This window comes from Carassius gibelio, chromosome B15 (genome assembly GCF_023724105.1).
Source record: "Carassius gibelio isolate Cgi1373 ecotype wild population from Czech Republic chromosome B15, carGib1.2-hapl.c, whole genome shotgun sequence".
Lineage (NCBI taxonomy): Eukaryota > Metazoa > Chordata > Actinopteri > Cypriniformes > Cyprinidae > Carassius > Carassius gibelio.
Window position 1 is genome coordinate 7,102,996 of NC_068410.1, and position 17,364 is coordinate 7,120,359.

The 17,364-nt window shown below is 36.9% G+C and overlaps 1 protein-coding gene, 1 long non-coding RNA gene and 1 other non-coding gene across 4 annotated transcripts in view; 1 reads left to right on the plus strand and 2 right to left on the minus strand.

Moving 5' to 3' along the window:
- The window catches only part of nyap2a (neuronal tyrosine-phosphorylated phosphoinositide-3-kinase adaptor 2a), a 43,352-nt gene extending 40,681 nt beyond the window's left edge, over nt 1-2,671 (minus strand). For both annotated transcript variants that reach the window (XM_052577343.1, XM_052577342.1), the window contains exon 1: nt 2,014-2,671. The gene's annotated coding sequence lies outside the window, so the exon portion shown is untranslated. The remainder of the gene's footprint in view (nt 1-2,013) is intronic.
- An 8,118-nt stretch (nt 2,672-10,789) lies between these two features.
- On the plus strand, nt 10,790-14,636 carry LOC127972608 (uncharacterized). The gene is made up of 3 exons (XR_008157129.1): nt 10,790-10,978; nt 11,209-11,268; nt 13,033-14,636. It is a non-coding gene; the product is annotated as an uncharacterized LOC127972608 (long non-coding RNA).
- trnav-aac (transfer RNA valine (anticodon AAC)) lies at nt 11,722-11,794 on the minus strand. Its single transcript has one exon. It is a non-coding gene; the product is annotated as a tRNA-Val (tRNA).
- Nucleotides 14,637-17,364: the final 2,728 nt, after the last annotated feature.

Consider the following 17,364-nt stretch of genomic DNA (forward strand, 5'->3'; position numbering starts at 1 on the left):
ATCCATTCATTGTTTTATTGTTCTGTTTTGAAATTCTATCTATCTATCTATCTATCTATCTATCTATCTATCTATCTATCTATCTATCTATCTATCTATCTATCTATCTATCTGTCTATCTATCAATGTTGTTCTTTCCTTTTCTCTATCTGTCCATCTAACTTATGTTGAGAATATTGTCCACAAAGTACACAAGTATATAAACAAGTTGAGACTAGTCAGATCAGTCAGTTTCTGAGCATTACATGCAAGCAGTGGTAACATCTGGTCCAACATTATGTGCCACTTACAGGCCTTATTTCACCCTACTGCTTTGTTTCTACATGCTTACACTGTACATAAAGAGAAATGATCTTCAGCCTAGTTTTGCGTGAGTGTGAGAGGATGTCAAATTTATTTTTACAACTTTGTGTAGATGTCATCCAGTGTGTGGTTCTCTGTTGTATTATTCAGCATGTCTTAATATAGACTCTGATCTCAGATTGTCTCCCTCTCTCTCAATCCTTTCCTTAGTCACAATCCCACCTACACATCTGCTTCTCCTCCATTTAACGTCTCTCACACACTTCTGTACACACCCGTGTGAGCATGCGCGCACACACACACACACACACACACACACACACACACACACACCTGCACATGCCCATAGATGCCCTCACACTCTTACATACACAGGGACACACAGCTGTATTCTATAAATGGAATTTGAGGAGAAGGAACTGTGGGTTTCCAGGCAACAGTATCCTAGTGCGCTGACATAATGCAGGAAGCTGAGAACCTAATTCTGTGCTGAAGATGCATTAGTTCCGCTTTACACTGGCAAGCATGATATCCTCATGTGTGTGTGTATGTGTGTGTGTGTGAGAGAGAGAGAGTCTCATGTAATGCCGAAAGCATGAAACGAGATATTCTTCTCCTTTGTAGATATCTGTTTGCCACATATGGGTCATGTTTCACAATTATGTTTTATCACCATTTGTGTATGTATTTTAATAAAACATCTAACACTAAGTCTCTTTCTCAGAGTGATGAGGTGGCAAGATGCCACATTTCCATTGCTGGCGCTCGCACACACAAAATAGGTCAGCGAGACCACAGCACCACTTTAAAGGATCCCGGTGAGTGGAGTTTAGCTTCCTTATTCGTTCCATTACTCTGTAATTCACGGTTTCCTCCGCACCACACTACATTAATAGTGCCAATTCATGACTGAGGCATAGAAATAGCCTTCAGTACTGCACAACACACCCAATATGAGTAGATCCAGAATCATTGAAACACAAGAGAATCACTGTAATACACCAAGAACCAATTGGATGCAGAGATTCTAACATAGCACCCACATTTATTTAAAGGGATAGTTCACCCAAAAATGAAAATTCTGTTTCATTTGCTCATTTTATTTGTTCCATAGAACACTGAGGTTCTAAAATATTGAATTCAATGTATGAACCAAAAGCTATGGTCATTTTTCATTTATGTTCCAGAGAAGAAAGTCATAAAGGTTTGAAATGGCATGACATGGATGAGCTTTTCCTTTAACAGAACATGCCAAGTCATTTCATTGAAACGTTGTATAAATATCCCATTCTGTACAAATGTCAAAAGAGGTTCAATCATGAATGAGTCTGAAGATGTTGATGGGAATTGTGGGTAAAATGCTGATTTGGATCCAGAGCGATACAATTAATGCTCAGTTCGACTGTTCATGTCACACAGGTGATGAAAACTAATGTATACGAGGAAACGGATTACATTTGAAATGAGAATATTCAAAATCATTTCATTAAAATGTTATGTTAAGATGTGTGCCATTCTGTACAGATGAATCATGAATGAGTCTTAAGATGCGGTTTGGAATTGTGGGTAATATGCTGATTGGATCCCATACAATCCGCTGACACTCTTGCTGTCATACAGATGATGAAGAACTGATAAGGAAAATGATGAGATGGAAATGAAACAAAGCAAAACATCTGGATGGACACACATATACACGATTACACTTACGGTATCAGTGAATCTTCTCTCCCGGAACAGCTGATCTCCAGGTGTGTTCTGTGTGTGCGTTTCTCAACACCGCACGATATCGAACCCCCCTGCGGCTGAGAGACAAGCCCGGCGACAGCAACGCAGCACGGAGGAAACACACACTGGCGTGAGGAAGAGAAAGATGAAGGACGTGTCCATCTTTTGGCGTTTCTAGAGCTCTGAAGAAAACTGAAGGTAATGGTCGGCGGTTTGACCCTTCCCCACCTACGACCGCTCCTGCTGGGCTACGGCCACCGAGGCTGTCTTCTCCCCCTACCAAACGCTTCTGGAAAGATCCACACCTCCCTTTGGTGGTTGCCTCATCTGTACTGTCCCCACACACGCGTGGTGTGTGTGTGGGGTGGGCTGCGTGAGGATGCGCGTAGTATGAATGTGTTCTCGTTTAGCCAGCTGGGGTGTGTGCGCAGAGACGTTAGGCAGCTAAATGCATCGTGTCCTACAATCTCTTTGATCCGTCCTCCCCTGCTGCTGCTGCTCCCGCCGCGGCTGCCGTCACAAGCACACACACATACCCCCATGCACGTCACACACACGCAGAGATGAGCCCAGCTCAGGCGTCAGTAGGCAAAAAGACCAGCTATAGCATCTGTCTTTTCCTTAGCTCCTCTTTCCTTCTTTTTTTTCTCTCTGATCTCCTTCCCTCCAGCCCTCACTGCTTACTCATTCTGTCCCCTGGTGATCTTCTCTCTCTCTCTCTCTCTCTCTCTCTCTCTCTCTCTCTCTCTCTCTCTCTCTCTCTCTCTCTTTCTCTTCATCCCTCGTGTCTCTTAACCAGTCATGTGGTTTGCTTAGAGCTATCCATGGTTCTGAAAGAAAGAGCGAGACAGTGTGTGAGTGAGAAAGGTTGTGTGTGTGTCAATCCTCTCCTGAGGGCATGACCTCTGCTCGTACAATGTTATCACTAGGCAACTACAATGGCTGATGCAAAAATACTCATGAGACAGTTGGATATGTGTATGTGTTTTTGGCATTTAAAAGTGAAATTTTATTTCTGCATGAAAATAATGTCTGTTTTCAAACAGGTTTCCAAGGAATTGGAATACATAGACTATATATACCGTTCAAAAATTTTGGGTTGGTTAAATTTTTTTAATGTTTTTGAAATAAGTAGGAGCTCTTATGCTCACCAAGGCTGCATTTATTTGATCAAAAACACATTAAAACAGTAACATTGTGAAATTTTATTCCAATTTATTTTGTTTTTTTAATTACATTTGAATGTTTTATTCATATGATGGCAAAGCTAACTTTTCAGCTTATTTTAGTGACACATAGTCCATCAAAAATCATTCTCATATCCTGATTTGGTGCTCTATAATATCATTATCATTATTTTTATGGAAACCATTCTACATATTTTTAAGTATTTTTTGTGTCTCTTTATTGTTTTTTTTATTGTTATTATTTAATGCATTCCTACTGAATAAAGGTATTTACCAATTTACCCAACCCAAACTTTGAACAGTAGTGTAGTTATATATTTTTTTCTAAAATATTGTATGTAGCTTTAAATAAATACATATGTCAGTTATGATTCAAGACTATTTTCCATCTCTTTCTATTTTCCAGCCAAAATTGTACAGTTCTAAAATAGGCTTTCTACAAAAACATGTAAACTCCTTCTCTAGCAAGATGCTTAATGGGCAAAATGGGTGCATTTAGTTAATAATATACCCATTTTTTTGTCTTGCTGACTTCTATGGACCATGCTCTTATAGACATTGTGCTAGAGAGTTGTTTGTATATGTTGCGTAAGGATTGCGTAGGGCCTCTACACTTCACGTTCCTTCAGTTTTCTGTCTCCTCTGTTCTATCTTCCTGTCCTTTCTTGTCTCCAAGACTTTCTATCTCTCGTGTGTAGGGATGTGTGTTTGTTTCTGTGTATGGGATGAATGTCCATCTGGGAGATTTTGTCTATCAATCACTTGTAACCCTTCTTCACTTGAACAGTGCCCACTGTACACACACACATAAACAGAGGTCAAGATATGCTGATGCCTGTAGTCACATACACACACACACACACACACACAAACATTCACAGTTTTCCTGTAGATACGATTATCTTTTGTGTTCAGAACTCGCTGACATTAAGAGCTCAATAGAGATAACAGATCACGTTCTTTAGCTGCTGGAGTAAAGGCAGGAGACAAAGACCCCACACGGATAAATGGAGGAGCAAGACACCCACGTTAACTATTCACGCACACACTTCTTGCTTGTGAATTCTTCAGGAGAACTGTTCAAAGAAGCACATTCCACAGTTCTGAACTTCACGTCAGCTCTTTTGAATTTTTTAATGCACTTCCTGTACATGTCACAAGAATACTTTGTAGAGACTCGCTGAAGAGCCACAGGCACATACAGAAATGTATGAGATAAAAATGGAAAATAAAACCATAGACTTTTATAGGAGTTACATGAAACAAAGAAACTTTAATTTTACTACTTAGTAAGTAAGTACATCTCCAATGACACAGCATGTGGTCAGAAAATAAGATAAAAATAATAAAATAATAATAATATAAATAGTCTGTTAAATATTAAATTAATTGAATAATTAATTGAATAAATAATATAATAATAAATAATATCTTAGTATATACATTCAGAGCTGGAAACATCTTGGGGAAAAAATTTATTAATTTTTTACACAAATTTTGTATGTATGCAAATTGTATAATTGGATATTATACAATTAGCATACATACAAAATTTGTGTAAGAAATTAATAATTTTTTTCCTCTCCTTTACATTTTTCACTTTCCAAACACAGTGATTGATTTTGCTTACAAGATTTTGCTTACATCTACCTTGTAAATATATTTTATTAGAAGGTTTTCAGAGGCATACTAATAACAATGTGTGTGTGTGTGTGTGTGTGTGTGTGTGTGTGTGCGTGTGTGTGTGTGTGTGTGTGTGTGCGTGCATGTTAATATATATAAATACATTGTTTTTAACAACTAAGTAATTGATTTTGTATATTTGATTTGATTTGATTTTAAACGCACTTGTCTCCTGGCTGGGAATCACTGATATGAGAGAATGGTTCTCTGGATATAAAGAACTGAATAAAATGGATCACACTGCCTCTAGTGGCCATTTACTAAACTGTGCCATTCTCTAAACTGTGACAACTGACCAGTCACTGGTCAGTTTTTACATGTATATCCTTCTATTATAGTTACATAAAAAGAGGGAGCTGAGGCATATTTAGTAAAGGAAATATCACAAAAAGCCTAAGACTTAAGGATGGGCTCTTTTGACTTCTGCAACACCATAGCAACCACTAAGAAATTGCATAGCAACAGGCCAGAACCACTCAGAACACCTTGGCAACCATAAAGCAGAACCTAACACTGTAGCATTGTGGTGGCAAGTTCTGCACAGATCAGCACTTTTATTCAGAAAATAAAAATAATGTTGCATCTTAAAGCTGCTGTAAGCACTTTTTTGGAATAGCACACAGGACATGTCCTTGCTGTCAGATACCCCTATAATAAAAGCCCTGAGAAATCACACAGGCTCTGTAAACAGCAAAAAAAACTTGACTGCTACCTGCTTGTTAGCCAATCAAAACACTCCAATGCTGTGAGTGCAGAGGGCTACCTTTTTTTCCACCCTACAGTTGAAGAAACACAATTTCTGACATTAAGTTAACATGTCATTCCAAACTTGTACACACACACGTACATTAATTGAGAGAATCTTAAATCATATATATATATATATATATACACACACACACACACACACACAATTTTATACAATATTTAATAAGACTGGATTTAAGATTTCTTATAGTTAATGTAAAGTGTTGAGAGGAGATATTCTGTACAGATAGTGGGATTCAGAGATGATTTTCTGAGGTGAGGCTAAGCCAATTATAACTCCGCTGAATTATTAAATCTCTCTTTCTCCAGCATACATACACATCTCTTTCTCCCACTTAAAAGTGCATAATGTTCCAAGGTAACAAAATTGTCCAAATACTTGCAGAGTGAACACACACACATACCCTCTCAACGGTCACAATTCTGCATAATTCATTGTGTCACATACCTCAGCAGATGTCATGCCAAGCTCAGACAGTGAGCCTCCCGCAGGGGTTTAAGAAGCTGCCGCATCCATTTGGTGCTGGATTGCCACTTCTTCAAATCATCCTCCATACCTTCATCCAAAGACTTCAGCCTTAACATAGAAAACAAATACCAATCGTACAAAAACATTACTCAGTTCTTTAGTGTCACATGATCCTTTAGAAATCATTTTTATATTTTAATTAGCTGTTTAAGAAACATTTCATTATTATTTGAAATAGAAAAATGTATTACACATGTACGTATTGTTACTTTGATCAATTTTTTACTTTTTTACTTTATTTTTTACTTTACTTTTTTTCTAATATTATTTACCCCAGACTTTGGTATAGTTTCCCAAAAATATATATATAATAATAATAATAATAATAAATAGTGTTTTTCACATTAATAAATAATAAGAAGAAATGTTTCTTGAGCATCAAATCAGCATATTTCAATAATTTTTGAAGGATCATGGGACGTTGAAGACTGGAGTAAAGTGGAATAAATTACAGGCCATTTTAAAATACATTTCAATAGAAAATGCTTCTTCTCAGTTTTTACTGTATTTTTGGTTAAATAAATGCAGTCTTGGTGAACATAACACACTTCTTTCAAAAACATTGACCAGCAATGTATAGATATATACAGTTACATCTCATGCAGTTGTACTGAATATTTGACTATTATATGGTCACCTTCACCTTGGTATTACTTAATTGTAATAAAATGTTTGTCTTTATACACTTTATAGATGCTTTCCTACACATGGACTGACAGATGGACGGATAGACGGATGCTTGGAACAAACAGACAGTTTGATGCATGAGTCAAGGGACCTGAAATCCAGCATACTAAAACTATAAAAATGTAATATCAGTCCTCTTCTTCCAGATGCATGACCAGCACGTTACTTAGCTCATATGTTTACACTACTGAAGGAATGTGGATGTATGTCGCACATTATTTAGCTCTTGAAATAGCCAGTGAGTGTTAATCCCTTCTGCAGGGAGGATGTGTTGCCTTTTCCTCTGGCTGGTACAGCAGGAGAAGGAGTGAAGCTCCAGGACGGAGAGGGATTAGGCTATTTTCAGCTCTTATCAACATACTTTAAATCTTTCTGAAAAACCTGAATTAGTGTTTTTTATTCAGAAACTGCACGCTAGCCTTTACAAGGTCATTTCTCTGCATGCAACATAAGCACGCAAGAAGCTCATTGCATTTGCTGCACACGTAGCCTAATATTGGTTCACATTGGAGAGCTTCTTAAGGTCACAGTCTGATTATAGATGGTTAACTTCAAAGTTTATTATACATTGATGATACATACACATACGGGTCTATTGCACATATGATCTCATCCTTTGTCATCCATCATTCGTCTTGCTCACTTTTGAACTGTGTCTTGGTCTGGGCAGATATCTGTTCCTCAGCCGTCCAGCCCTCATAATGAATTGTTTATGGTCAGTGCACTCTCACTGCTGCAGCATGGATCATCCTAACACACACGCACTCTCTCGTGTGCTAAAGAGAGAGAGAATTCCACCATTGATTTAGCTCTCCTCTTTTCTGGACAGCACCTCGAACTGATTCTGTACAATAATGGCATTACACAGCTCACATATTAAGATGATAAAATCATGGGCCGGTGACCTTAACTCACCCATTGCACTGTGGGAAATAAACTGTGATTGGATTGTGCATTGATCATTTTGATCAATGCTACCTTCCTCCTAAGACACCAGAGACATCCTCTCTTCTTTATGTTCTTGTTTTAACTGTTTAACCATAAAAGTATAGAAATTAACTGAACAGTCCCTATATTCAGAATGTGCCTATGTGTACAGTCTTATCAAATGACATATAGAAACCTTGCTTGTTTTTTAAATCTTAGGCAATGTTTAGAGCTTCCGTTGGTCTTAAAGGAATAGTTCAATCGTTTTATTCAGTTCTTGCTCTGTATGAAAGGATCCAATCAAAGCTCATTCTCTTATAAATCTTTAAAATAAAATAAAAAAATTAATAGAATGTATACATTTACGTTTATTGCAATTGTTAATACTAATAAAATTAGTTATTTACTGAAAATTTGTACCTTATCCTGCTGTTTTGGTTTTATGAACTTAGGTTTTATGTTTAAAACCAAAATTATATAATGAATCAATGTTATTTTTAGCATTATGTACATACAATTCTAACATTTATTCATGTTTTGAATTGGCTTTAATTGAAATATTTTTCATTATGTATTTTATGTGCTTTTTCATTTTTATTAGAAGTTTTTATATTTCTGTTTAGCTTCAGTTACTTCAAACTACTACTTGAACTTATTTTAGTTAGTTGCGAAGGCAACATTTCTAATCTTCATAAGAGTTTTATAAGTGTAAGTAAACTTATTTTATTTTATTTCAGTAAACGAATAAAATATTGAATAGTTAGTATTAGAGAAAAATTGCATGCATAGTGTGAAAAGCCTACAGCTGTCACTGTTTAAAGGTTTCCTTTTTCTTTTTGGCATATATTTTTAGCTTTGTGATTACCGATTCCAGAACTTTAGCTGAACTTCATTTCGACCGCAAACCACTGGAGGGAACACTTTGATAATTCATTAGTGTGAAATCTGGTCTCTGATACCGCTCACACTGCTGTTAAATCTCAGAAGATAATAGCCGATTGGGAATATTAGAAAACGTAGGAATATTGCACCGTCTAAATCAAAGAGACACTGAGAAGAGCAGCTGTGGACTTGAGAAGGCTGAAGAGAAGTTTCCTGAAAAATTAATCATGTGTGCATCAGCTTTCTATTAATGGTATATGCATCTACCATCCCAAAGGGGATTCTCAACCGCTTTTTAATAACGGACAGTCTTTATTTAAAGAGGAAGAGAAAGAGACAGAAAGAGATTACTCTAATGCATTCAAACACTTCACTTGCTCACAGATGACCTTTTAGCCTTTTATTATCTCCAACTGAACCGTATCACATTTTTAATCTTTGTTCAGACAGTCCGTCAAAGGGTCGGTCATCCTCTTGAGTAACAGAATCTATTCTTTTAAGGAGAAGAAATATGCATAATTGTCGATGTGGGTAATAAGATAAGACTGAAGACCAGGAAGTAATCAGTTTAAAGACTAACGACTGGAGTGTAAGTAGCAGGCTTAGTGTCTCCTAGTCTGATTCTGTTTGTACAATACTGGTGTCTTCACTCTGACAGATGCATTAAACTACAGTATGTCCATTTGTTTAACACGGCCTGGGGCTCTGGTTTTCTGAATCAAACCACAAGAGACGCCTGAGCAAAATGGCTCATTATAATGTTGCCCAATTGCTTCCACAAGCATTAGGAGATGTTTTTACTTATGCTATATCTTGTTTAAACAGACACCCCCCCCCCCCCCCACACACAGACACACACACATAATGGACATGATTTGAAAAGCCTCTATTTATCTATACAAACAACACTGCACATGCTCTTATCATATCAGTATGTTAGAGTAGACCATAGAGCATTTCTCCAGGGAATTAATGGCACAGAATTGGCCTTGGTTATATGTACCATAACACAGAGGTCATGAATCATCCTTGACCTCCATATGCCTCTCCTGTCAAAGCCAACCCTTTTATTTCGCCCATCCCCCTGTCAGCTTATATATTTTGAAATGTCATTATTATGGGAATGATATTTTCTCATTATGTAAATGGTGGGTGAAATTGGGCCCTAAGGATGTTTGCATTACTTTAGCATAATATGCATGGAAAATCTTTCAAACCCATATGGCCACCGAAATAATTAATTTATATGTATTGTGCATTACTGCATTACTCTTACTTTTTGCTGAAGTTTGACTAGCATCTTAAAGGGAAACATTATCAAAAGAGAATCATTCAGTAGTTTAATTGACAAAAAAAAAAAAATGCTCTGGCATGGTAACCTTATTTAAATAGTAGTATTTGAACTAAGAACATGACCCATCATTTGCACATTATGGTCAATGTTAATGTTAAATTAATTGTATAAAACAAACTATGGTATGCCTATTTATTTATGAATTATGCTATTGTCCCCTGAATACATTTTAAAACTAAAAACTAGCTGTAGTTTATAAAATTAGGTTCTGTTTCCTCACTTTCCTTATTTGATATAAAAGTAGCCTACATTTTCAAATAGGCTACGACAGCTACAACGTTACAGTTGGTTGTATGCTAGCCTACTATAGTAAAATCATGGTAAATTCGAGCAAGGGAATCCTGACTAGAAAGGCACTGCGTTAAGAGCAGCTTTTTGTGGCTCAGAAGGGTACCGCTATGACGTTAATGCCACTCCGTTATGATGCTGTTATGAGAGGATGCGGTTTCCGTTGTCACCGGATTAACTACAAATCCGCGAGCAAACCGCCAGTTTCTGGGAACGAGAGCCTGATTCTACCTGCGGTTGCCGTGGAAACGTAACTTCTCCCAATCCTCATTTCCCAGCTTGTCCATCAGTAAAAAGGGTAATGGGATGACACTTGAATGCTGGAAAAACAGAGGTGAATAGAGTCAGCCAATCAGTCATTACGAGAAAGAAAATGACTTAATAATATTGTTTTCGATTAATGGAATTTGTCAGGTCAAATTTTGAGTCGACTCTTTTGAATGAATCGGTTCGCGGTTCACAAAATCAGTTGGAACTTCACTCATTCAGTTTTCCTTATTCGCTGAGCCGAAGTATTGGAAAGAACCGATTCGCCAGTCGGACTTTTTGAATAATACGCATGCGCAATGAATAGGTCATGACCTGGGTTAGCGAGGTTTTCATCGACGGAAACTTGTTTCAATTGCAGCAATTTTCACTGAGGTAATGTAACCTTTATACTAATACACGGTTCTAAAAAGTAAGCTTGAATGAAATGTAATAGTTTAACGGGAGTTTAACTTTATGTTGACGATGTTGCAACATCTGACGTAACCTGAGGTGAGGCAAAGGGTTGGCTAACTCTGTTTTAGTTTGATGTTTTGGCTTTAGTCACTGTATGTGCTTTGAAATAACAGTGATGTTTCAAGGTGTATTCATTTTTATTTAAACAGATGGTTTGTGCAGCAGAGCTCATCAAGACCCAGTATTAACGTTACCACCTAACGTTACAGGTCAGTGCCATTATATAATCTGTTGCTAATCATGCATAACTGTGTAGTTTATGCAGAGGATAAGGATGTTCAAGTTTTTTTTTTCCAAAATATGGTGAGTTATCTTTCTTTAAGCCCAAGACCATCACCAAAACTGAATAAACTCCGCGGGTTTTGTGAAGTTTGGTCGCCACACAGTGGCCAAAGCCAGTAACTGCAACTAGAAGTTTTAAAATTGAAAAAAAAAAGACAAACACTTTGTTGCAGCTTATGTTTGTTTAATAGGCCATAATTTGTTTTCCCTATTTGAAATTTCACCCTTGAAATCAACCAGATTAGTTTGTCACTACGTTGATTTGTTGTACACTCACTTTCTTTTACAGCCTGCGTTGTACATATAAAATATATGTTGTGGTGTGAAGCTTTAAATCATGCTGTTAGAGTGATTTGATATGAAACAAAAATAATTGTGCTTGTTCCCGCCCGGTTTCGAACCGAGGACCTTTCGCGTGTTAGGCGAACGTGATAACCACTACACTACGGGAACTGAGCTTTGCGCAGGCAGGAAGTGACGTCATTTGAGCCTTCTTATCAGCACTGGGTTGTTGGACCATTTTGCTTGAATATATTACATTTACGTTCACTTACCACATGACAGCATATGTGGCATACTTGTTAATTGTGAATGAAAGATTACACCAATGTGTTTATGTTATTATAATGCAAAAATTGTGATATAATGGTGGTAGGCCTATATAGTTTTTAAAGAATTCAAAAGTGTAAATTAAAAAGCTGTTTAGATGTCATTGTGAGTTTTACGCTTTCTGAAAAAGCCCTTAACACATGTCATTATAGAAACTAGGAAATAACTGAAAGTCATGGGCTGTTTGCATAAACTGTTTTTTTGTTTTTTTTATTTAAGACTGGTCATAACTTTTTTTTTTTTTTTAATTCACATAACTTTACCTGTTAATTTAAACTTACAGTACAGTTTCAAAAAGAAAGAATGGTTTAATCTGATTCTAAGAAATTGGTGTTTAAGAAATTCTTTACATAGTTGCTGTGTTTTGGCAAATGTCCCCAGGACTTTATTTCAGTTCAGTATGATTCACTAAAGACATTAAAATAGAACACCATAAATAATAGGATGATTAATTACTACTGAAAAGCATGAAATACAATGTCCGATGTGTAACAATTGCAGAAAATGAACTTGTGACGTGCATTTGGGCATGTTCCTTATTCGTAATGGATGTTTTCAATAGTATTCTTGATTTTGATGCTGGAAAATTTGAGTAGAGTTGTGTTTTGAATTTAAAGATTGTAATATCAATTGATCTGAATGATTGCATCCAAGATATTTCTAGATGTAAAACAGAGTGAAAAACAGACATTTTCTTTTCAGACAAGTACTTCAGGCTAACATTCTGGTAAGGTTTTCTCAAAGTTATGAGCAAATGAAAAACAAGCTCAAAATATATGCACAAAAACCATTATGCATTAATACATTTTCCTATAATGCTAAGTTGGAAGTTCATCTAACATTTAAACAATTTTAAAAGAACATTTAAAATTTGTTTCCATTTTGTTTGCAGAATAAAATGGACCATTAACATAAACTTTCACATTTGTATAACCAATAAAAAACTGGAAGTTTTGAACAGCAAGTTTTCACTTTGTTAGCTGGGTATTAGCTCACAGTGTGTAACTACTCTGAGAAAGTGTTGATCGATTTTGACGTGAATTAAGTTCCTACATTTGTCTTAACTTTATTTGCTCCTGTAGAAACAACGACACAACCGGGAATTGCCGTGCATCGCAGCTGTCCATTTTTACTGGAATTGGGGATAAATAATTCTGTTTGACTGTCCCGATTGATTACTGGTCAAGACTCTTCACGCTGGAGCCCGTGGGAATGGATGAGCATGGTGTTTATGTGCTTTAGGATAAACGACTGCCTATAAAGGGCCATAAATACATCCACAGATTGTCTCGAGAGCGCATCGTAATCTTTGTTGATAGTCAGTTGCCGGGAAGAGTAGCTGCAAGCAGACGATTCTCCTCCAATAGATGTCAATCAAACAAAGGCCGCTCGGGCTTGCTGGGATGCCAAAGCTGACATTGCTCCAGTTATTTCTCTTTCAACGCTGATAAAGAAGCACCATTCTTATAACCTAATATGAAGAGTTAAAAAAGTCATGAAAGAATGAAAAAGAACAAAAACTTTCATATTAATCTAAAATGAAGTTTTATACCATGCTTACTTTTGTCACTAGATGGCGGTAAAACTCCAATAATAATTCATGTATCACCATGCATATCTAAAAGTTTGTGTGGTTTAAACTCGCTCGTTGCATAACGGGACAATGCACCTCATTCATTCTGTGGTAAACGTTTAGTCCCAAGCACTTCTTAATTGTTTCTGGTGGAAAAAAAATGTAATGTAGTCTACTTCTCTGCAAACGCTTGATGCATTTGAACCCTTGCTTCTATTAAAATACTTTATTAGATAGTATCACACGCCGTCTTAAAACGTTTTAGAAAACTATACTAGTCATTGTGCGTTATGATTAAGTATTATGATTCTGATGTCGTTGCATTTGTTAATTATTAAAACAATATGTATTGATTTATCTGTTTATAGAACGTTTCTGATATTTTCTCCTACTCCATACATTAATTCGGTATAGCCTAAATGTGATATTTTAATATTTGAATTTGAAACGTTGCATCAGATTGACAGCCTGCTTAATAATGTAAGGTCAATTACAACACTACATACATATTTTAAAATGCACATTAAAATGACAATTTAAATAATCAGATTACCATCTAAATAATTAGATATGTATTGGTTGCAATAATATAGATTATCATTAAAATTGCATGTTTTTGTTTGGTGGCTGCAAAAGAAATAAAGGATTTCAAGTTTTCTGACTGCATGTGCTCTTTCGGCCTTCGATTTGCCGCGAGCACGCGCACGGTCTAGTGTAGCGAGGGCATAAAATCCAGTCTTGGCTGTGCAACAAGCACTTCAATTACTAAATACCCTTTCACTCAAAAGAAGCGATACACAACATATGAATGAATCAGATTTATTATGGGATAGCGATGGATTTTTATGAGTGACGAACAGGCGTGCTAGATCAGCACAATGTCTTTCCCCACAGTGCAGTATAATGAGAGAGTTTTGTGGCTTGGGTCTCGTTTTACTCTCAGATTTTTTTTCAGTGCTTGTTTAACGTCCTCTAGCACGACATATCCAGCGTGTTTTAGGCAGCGTTTTACTTTTCTACTTTGTAGACAATTGTCTTAACTATCACTTGCAACTATTACCTGCAAAATAAATAAATAAATAAATAAATAAAAGGATATATTTAATAAACCAATATTCCAGTTGCTGTTTTAGAGATATGATCAAAGTACTCAAGGAAATTAAAATACGTTTGTTTGACATGGTTAGATATTTGCTAATGCCATTCTATTGGATCGGTTTCCCCCTTTATGTGCCATCTTCACGAATAAAATTGTTAACTCTTACTACTACTTTTAAACCCATTTAAGCCTGACGCGATATTATTAACGTTGTTTTATTAAAGCCATTTTCAATCGCCATTGATTTCACAGTAATCAGTGTTGTTGCTGTTGGACGTGGAGCCCCACCGCGGATGTGTGAATAGCCCTCTGCTCGCCAAGCAAAGCCTCAACCTATATATTTTCTACAGTATGCGAATTATGCAGGAACTTGCAGGGGATCAACATTTGTAAAGGAATTTCAATAGGAGATTTTCGTAGCAATCTGTTATGGTCCCGAGCAACCCTGATTGCCTTTTGGCACTCAAACGTTTTAAATAAACACTTATATTTTGTGATATAGGCTATTTGTTAATATGTGATATACGAGTCCACTGATGATTCGAACAAGTGTTGCTGTACGATTTCGTGATTACTAACTTGTGATCTAACTTTTGTGGTAGTCTACCCGAAGTGTTTAAAATGCTGGCCTACTTGTCAAATAGCTACACGTAATCGAGAATGCATCATAAACAATCAATGCACGGTGTGCAAACTAAGGTAAAACATAAATAAATAAAACAAGCGATGTTTGCTGCCGCCTGTTCTACCCACTCTCTCTTCCGTGAAGCCTGTGGTTACGGGATGTTTCCGCTCGTTTGAAGCGGAGAGGCTGGGCAGAGGGAGTCGTTGGCAGAGTCTCCGCGGATGTGAAGAATGCGCCCGTGTTCGCTCGGGCTCCCGTTACGCGCGTCTCCTCGGAGGGGCAGTGCTCGCTGGGGCACCGCTGCTTTTTCTTCCTTGTGCTGCCTGCCTGCTATTTTCCCCCGCGTAATATTGTCTGACAAACCAACAGGCATTTTGACTTTGCCGAGTTAAATAATGCCGTTAACTGATGCCAATGTAATTATATTAATTAAATGACCGGGGTTAATCGGGTTTTATGGTCGTAAAAACTGGATTAATATCATTCTTACCTCAGCATATATTTCTCAACATTATTCTTTTCCCCTCTTTTGAGTAATGAAAATAGGCCTATTAAACATCCAGCAAGTTTTTGCTCACGGTTTTTTATTTTTTATGTTATTAATTCTACTATTGTTTTTCTTTGGTAGTTGTGTTTGAAACTACTTTTAACGTTTTAAATTAGCATTTTAGTTATCAAATGATACTGCTATTGCCCACTCTATAACAATCACAAACATTAGCCTAAATAATTCAGCCTATTTCACACGCTCTAGTATCTGCACTGTTTTGATTTCGAGTTTGAGGAGCAGCCGACAGGATGTAGCATTGATAAATATCCCTGTTGATCACTTGATTGATTACCTCGCGCAAAGGTCACGCGGGCGCGCGGTAATTTCCTTGTGCCCGCGGCTCCCATTTCGCTTTCAGTCTGGCGCGAGAGCCCCCGACTTTACAAATTATGTTTTTATTTTAACCCTTCCTTTGCCTCTTTAACATCGCCGAAGCTCGCCAACGACCTCTGTGTGCTGTACATCAAACGACAGAAGAGGGCAAACCTTTAATTAGTTTGGGGTATTAATCACAGAAGGTAAACTGTATCATCTCTTTTTTGATGGGGTTGAATTTAAACCCGACGACAAGCTAATAATTAATCTCGTTTCCAAAAGGGTTCTGGCCTCAATTAATTTTCAATAATTACAGCCCACGGGGTCTTGACTGATGCTCACACCAGTGCGCCGGCTATAGCCATCTCTGGCCGGCGGGGTCAGAGGAGCATCATAAAATACACTGTGAAAAATAAGGACTGTGTTGATGTAAACTAATGCCAGCGCAGGGCAAAACAAAGGAGGACTACAACTGCACTCCACTCTTTCTCTCTGTTTGTCTTCTGTTTGTTCCATGCCATGGAGAGAAGTTGCATTGCATCGCTGTGCTGACTGTATTGTTTGTTTCTTCTTTTTATTAAAAAAGTTCCCTCACAACACACTGAAAGAATGCAATGAAGAATCAATTCATGAAATGTAAATAAAACTTATTTTGAATTGTTAAAGATCAATCCATTCTTGGACATTTTAGCTGAGTTTAAATTATAGACTGTGCCCATTTAAACAAATAATGAAACATAGCCTAAATAAATATGAGCACTGACATTTGTGATAATTGCGAGTTGTAATTTGGCAAAATATTGGATATTGACGTTTCTGTTTTTGTTATTTTAAGAACCTCTTTATTTTCTGTTGGCTAGTCTAAGTGTTGTATTTGTAAGTGCTGGTCAGCTCATAGCTCAGAGAGGCGTGGACGGCAGCTGAGGTTTGTTCTGCACCATTCATTTTTATGCAGAGTGATGTCAGATTAATTGGATCCGTTTTAGAAATACTTAGCAATCAATACCGCCAGTGAGAGGAAAGCGACCCCTTTTAAAGGTTCATGGGCAAGGTCAACATGATGTCACGCGCTTCTAATTAATGGACAATTAACTTAATGACCCAAGAGTTCCCCAAATTTTTGCATTATAATAACAAAGTTTTCCCCAATATTTGATTTGAGCATTGCTGGGCATCTCCAAAAAAATGTGTCTGAAAGGCGTCAGAGATCACTTTACATTATTATTATTATCATTAATAATAATAATAATAA